We start from the raw sequence: 6,385 nt of genomic DNA on the forward strand, positions 1-6,385 counted from the left end.
TTCTCGACTGTGACGGATTTGTTTGTTTTGTTGGCATTTTTCGCAAGTGGTAATGTATTTATGAACCATCTGTTTCATTTTTTTCCATGTATATTTTTGTTTTAATTTTGTAAAAGTTTTGCGAACTCCTTGATGCCCGCTATGAGGATTGTCGTGATATTCCTCTATTAATCTGTATTTCTTCATGATGTCCGTAATGTTTTCTGGTTTCTTGTATAACAATATATTTAGTTTATATCGACTTTCATTTTTCTTCTCTCGTTGCAACTTATTAATTATTTCTTTAAATTTAGTTTTATCCATGGATTTAATTATTATGTCATCATCGCTTAGCGCTAGCATTGTTATATTCAATTCTTCTAGTTTCGAAATTAGCTTCACCATAATCGAAATCGGCTTCGGAGGTATTTCGCATAATTCCACTGTGACTTTTTTGTCATCATAACGTATGAATGCATCCTTATTCTTATTTACAATTTTAAACTGCAGTGTTCTCATACCTCGAATATCACTAATAGAAGTACAATCCCAACAATAGAGTTGATCAGGCTCAGTTGGTTTTGTCTCTTTTTGTGTATTCTTATTGGTAGTTTTATTGGCAGCGGTACCTATGCAGCGCGCGTTTTACTTCTAGTCGTTATACATATTTGCGATATTTCTTTAACATTACTTATTGCTTCTTCATCTTCGTCTGGATTTTTCAATTTCCGACTGGACATCTTGTCTTCATTGGTAGGTATCAAATTTTTTAAAATATTACTGTCTATTTTTATTCTAGACAGGGCATCAGCGTTAGTATTAATTTTTCCTTTTTTGTAGATTATTTCAAAATCATAATCTGATAAATCGATTCGAATCCTCGTCATTTTTGACGAAGGATTCTTGTGCACGAATAATGAAATCAAGGGTCTGTGGTCAGTTACAACATAAAAATGTTTGCCATATATGTATGGTCTGAAGTAGTTTATTGCCCAATGTATCGCAAGTAGTTCCTTTTCAATAACTGGCTTGTTTAAGTCGTGTTTTTGTAAGGCTTTGCTTGCGTAGCAAATTGGCAAATCTGAACCAACATTACCTTGAGAAAGTACCGCACCAAGTGCATAGTCAGAGGCATCCGTTGTTATTATGAACGGTTTATCGAAGTCTGGATACTTCAATACAGGAGGACTCATTAGGGTTGATTTAAGACGTTCGAATGCTATTTCACATTCAGTATTCCATACGAATTTTTGATTATTTTTTAATAACGAATTTAAAGGTTTTGATATTGATGCAAAATTTTTGATAAAACGTCTGTAGTAATTACAGAAAGCAATGTATCTCCTAACTTCATCTACGTTCGTAGGTTTAGGATAATTTTGAATGACTTCATATTTGGCTGGGTCTGTTTTGACGCCATGTTCAGTGATTAGGTGTCCTATATATGTAACTTCGTGTTTTAGGAAGTTGCATTTTTCAGGATTTAATTTTAAATTGCAATCACTTAATCTCTTGAAGACTTTTTCTAGATTGATATTGTGTATGTCTTCAAGGCGTGTTAGAGGAAATTTGTCATTTATTATTTTGTTGTTGAGTTTTCTGTAATCGATTACGAGTCTCCATTTCTTCTCATCATCTGATGATTTCTTGGGTACGAGTAGGATTGGTGAACTGTATGGGCTTTTAGAGGGTTGTATTATGTCATCGTCAAGTAATTTTTGGACTTGCGATTTAACAACATCATTATGACTATGTGGTAGTCTATAATTTTTGATGTATGTTGGCACATTATCTGAAGTTGAAATATGTTCCGTGTAGAAATTGTTGCAGGATATTTGTTCTCCTTCCATCAAGAATATATGTTGAAATTTAGTTACCAGTGAGGTAAGTTCCTTATCGTCACATTTGTTATGTTGCGTTCCTATTTGTAATTTATTTAAAAGTTTTTGTGAACGTGATTCATTATATTTGTTACAAGGGTCTTTATTAACTTTATAATACTCGTTCAAAGGACGGGTTTTAAAATTTAGTGTATTTAGAGTAACACTGTGTTCATTCGTGTTCAAAACTCGAATATGGCAGTTTCCTCTTGCTGGTAGCATTGTATTTGCAATGAAAACACCTTTGTCAATTTCTTGAGAAATCAACAATTTATCATCATCGAAATACATGTCTATAGGTAATATATGTTCTGTTCTTGCTTGTAGAACAATTGGTTTATATGATATGGGAATAGTTATCTGTTGTTCATTGTGGGTAACTGTTAACGAAAAAGTGTAATAATCAATATTACATTTAAAGATGGTTAGGAAATCTCCACCGATGATGCCATCTACTTCAATTGGAAAATCCTCTTCCACCACCTAAAATTCATGCTTTAAATTTATATTTTCAAACATCATATGAAGAGTCGTGATGCCTATGGAATTTATATAGTTGTTTGTGATACCAGATAATGTACATGTTTTATTCGAATTATAATTTAGATTAAACTTGTTTTTGATTAGTGATACATCTGCTCCTGTGTCGATTAATAATTTTATATAGTTGTTAGTGTCTTGGGAATGAACTTTTATATAGTTCGATGAATGTGGGTTGAATGAGTAGATATATTTTTTTATTTTACCAGAGGTGAATTCTACTGGTTTCCCTCTGGTGTGTTGCAGTTTTCCTGTGCTGCTGTTAAACGAATGTTCCTTCCGTTTCCGTTTCTGTTGTTGTTTCTATTGTTGATTTGTCTCCAGTTGTTATTGTTGTTACTTCGATTTATTTGGACATTCCTGTTGTTACTGTTAAGAGAATTATTTTGATTCCTATTTGAGTTGTTGTTATTTTGATTGTTGTGGTTTCTTTGACCACTATTATTATATGTATTTCTATTGTTATATCAGTTATTTCCGTTATGGTACCGGTTATTTCGATTGTTATTATTATTATTGTTATTGTTATTGGACCAGTTGCCACTAAGTCTATTGCCATTTGGTCTATTGCCATTTGGCGTGTTACCACGGTAGTATAGCATTCTTTGGTTCTGTTCAGTGAAAAGTAAACTTTCAGCGATTTCTCTCGCTTCTTGGAAAGTTTTGGGCTGTGACATCTGTACAGCTTGCGAATATGTTGCATTGAGGCCTTTTTTGTATGCCAGTAATGCATTCTCTTCGTTAGTTGCTAGCATCCCTTCAGCTTGTGGTGAGGTTGCACTATAATTTCTCTTTAATAGAGACGCTGTATTCAGGTCTGACAATAGTTTGGCCATTTTATCACTATATTCCGTGATCGACTGGTTGTGGCCTTGCCTAATTTCACTTATTTTTTGTAAGAGAATTGGAACTGTGTCTTTCGGTATGTATATTGACTTGAGTTTCTCTACCAATGTTTCCATTGAAGTTGGAAAACCTACTGGCGAAACTCTTATCTTCACATTGTGATTGAGTTTGCAATCTACGATGTGCTCTAGGAACTCCTGTTTGTCTTCGTCTCTAATCTTCTTGCTATACAAATTCAATCGTCGCAAGAAAGAACTTAATTCTTCCTGCTTTCCTGTAAAAACGGGTAGGAGTTTTTCTACACTTTCTATTACAGAGTCATACGACGCCATATTTGCTATTTGTGTGCCGTTGTTATTTTGATTACCACTTGTTATGTGGTTATTTATGGTTATAGCGTCAGGTGTCTGTTCAGTTGATGTCATATTCAAGAGATATTTTCTTGTCTGAGTATATTTTTCTAAAAAAACTTCTTTTAAAGCTAAAAATTCCTCAAAATTTTTGGTTACATATGTTGCTTCTATAAGCCTTTTAAGGTCATCTAACCTATTTAGTTTAATGGCTATCGTGGGCTTAGTATATCCTCTGATACTAGCCTTTTTGGCGTTTTTAAGAATATTCTGAACTTCCCCTATATATGTAGCAAAGTTTTCCATAAATCAAAATCAGTAATAAATCAAAATCAGAAAGCAAAATTCAACACAAATCAAATTCTTATACATTTTTTTTTTTGTATATTTTGTATGAGAGAAAAAAAAATTTTATATAATAATACTGGATATTTTATCGTAATTAATTGTTATGATTGTTTTTATTTCTTTCTTAGATATAATTCATTATCTTTTTGTAAATTTTTTTGAATGTATAATATTATAGTTATATAATAATTGCGTAAATGTAACAATGAGAAAAAAAAATATATGTAATAATATTATAATTTGTCTAAATATAATGATATGCTAATGTTTAAACGTTATTGGAATTTAATGCCATGTGTACACGTTTATGTACATATTTTTTTATGTACTTATTTATCTTATATGCAACGAATAAAATAATAAATACTATCAATAAAGTTATAATTACTACCTCTATATTTCCGGTGCTTGTAGCTGCATTGTTTTGTAGATTATTGTTGGTCACCTCTGTCTTTTGTTGGACGTTGTTCCTCGTGTTGTATTCATCGCTGGAGAACCATCCCATCGTTGAGTCGTTGATGATGAAATTTGCTATATTCTTAACTGGAAAGTTTTCTCCTTGAATTTTTGTTCACTTGTTGCTTAATTGACAGCGATTATTTTTACCATCTTATAGGACGAAAAGTGTATATGATAATATGGTTAGAGCTTTGAGAAGAAAAATTTTGAAATTTTCTTATGCTCGAGAACACTGTCACATTTTTGTTTTCTTTTTTTTTTTTCAATTAATTTTATAAGATATCTTTAACTTCATTACACAAATGTTTTGTTTATATTACTCAGATGATATCAAATATGAATATAGTGTCGCAGTAGTATCATTACGTTTTACTATATTAAACTACATTAAAATATTTCACTGACGTCACATTCATAACGCGTGTTTAATTGGTATTCATTTATTCTTGTTTGTATGTTTCACAATTTCTTTGAACATTATTTATTTTCATTCACATTATTTAATTATTTAATGTTTAATTGGTATTCGTTTATTCTTGTTTGTATGTTTCACAATTTCTTTGAACATTATTTATTTTCATTCACATTATTTACTATTATTTAATTAATTTAATTAAAAGTTTAAAGTTTATTTTATTTTTAACAGTTTTTACACTTTTTATAGTTTAGGTCCTTTGCCAGTTTGGCAGGATCGCCATGTAATAATAAGATTATATTTTATTTGGTCGTTAGATTTTTTGTATAAGTAAAACATCTTCCCGTATTGCTCGTCATGTTAAGACTGATTTTTATTTTTATATTTTCCTTAAATCTAACATAATTTCTTATGACTAATTTCCAATAGAATCTTATCTAATGATTCTATTGGTTAATACTTAAATTACTATCGTCTAATTGGTTAACCCAAATTAGACGTATATAATAGTTTACATTTGTCAGTTATATTCTATTTCACAGTGGCACACATCTGGTGACCAACTGTATTGAGGGTAAATCATATTGCATGCACAATTGCATGCAATATGATCTGTGAAACACTTAACACAATTTCATGTGCTGAGCATGCCGCAATCTAAATTGTCAAATGCATATTGGAACAATTAAATATGCATACAAATATTTTGTCATAAAGAAATGACAAAATTCTACGAGTCAAATTTCTGACCCATAAATTATATCATACTTGACAATTTAGGTTTTTCGGTCATGCTTGATATTTGAGTGTTTCGGTTTGATGTGACACATTAAATATCGCACACAACGTATTGTGTGTGGTCATGGTTAATATGCCACTACACCCTTACCCTTTAAGAAAAATTTTTATTTTTGATTGTTTAATAATCGAAAAGAAAAATTTTGAATATAAAGTTTAATTCATGACCATTTGTGATTTATTATTTTATTACTATGAGTTTTACAATTATTGTTTAATAAGTTTCATAATGGCATATGATATATTTACTTTATTTAATTAATTATAATTATATATATAGCGTAATTAATTTATTTGAATGTTAACATATTTAATTATATTACTGAATTAGATAAGTATAGTTTTGTAATATATAAATTGTTATTATTAAACAAACAGATTAAATAAAAGTCTAAAATATAAAGTATTTTACTTTAATTTACTTAATTGAGTTTAAATGTTAATATAAGGTTGTCTTTATTATTCTCTTGAGTAAATTTTTATTACTACTCCTTTTTATTATAAATTCATCTATTCTATTCATCTTCTTGTAAATAATTTTGTATTGTTCTTATGTAAGGTTTTTATTTCATTGTTTATATTAACCATTACATTACTGTTATCTATGCCTGTTATTGTATAAGGACCTGAGTATGGACTTGTACCTTTTCGTGTACCATGCGTCTTTACTAATACTTCATCACCTATTTTCAGTTTTGCTGGATAGCTGTCTTCTTTAGATATTTCTTTTCGTTTAGCTTTTGCTTCTATGCTATACTTTCTTGCTTTCT

This window comes from Teleopsis dalmanni, chromosome 1 (assembly GCF_002237135.1).
Source record: "Teleopsis dalmanni isolate 2A chromosome 1, ASM223713v2, whole genome shotgun sequence".
Lineage (NCBI taxonomy): Eukaryota > Metazoa > Arthropoda > Insecta > Diptera > Diopsidae > Teleopsis > Teleopsis dalmanni.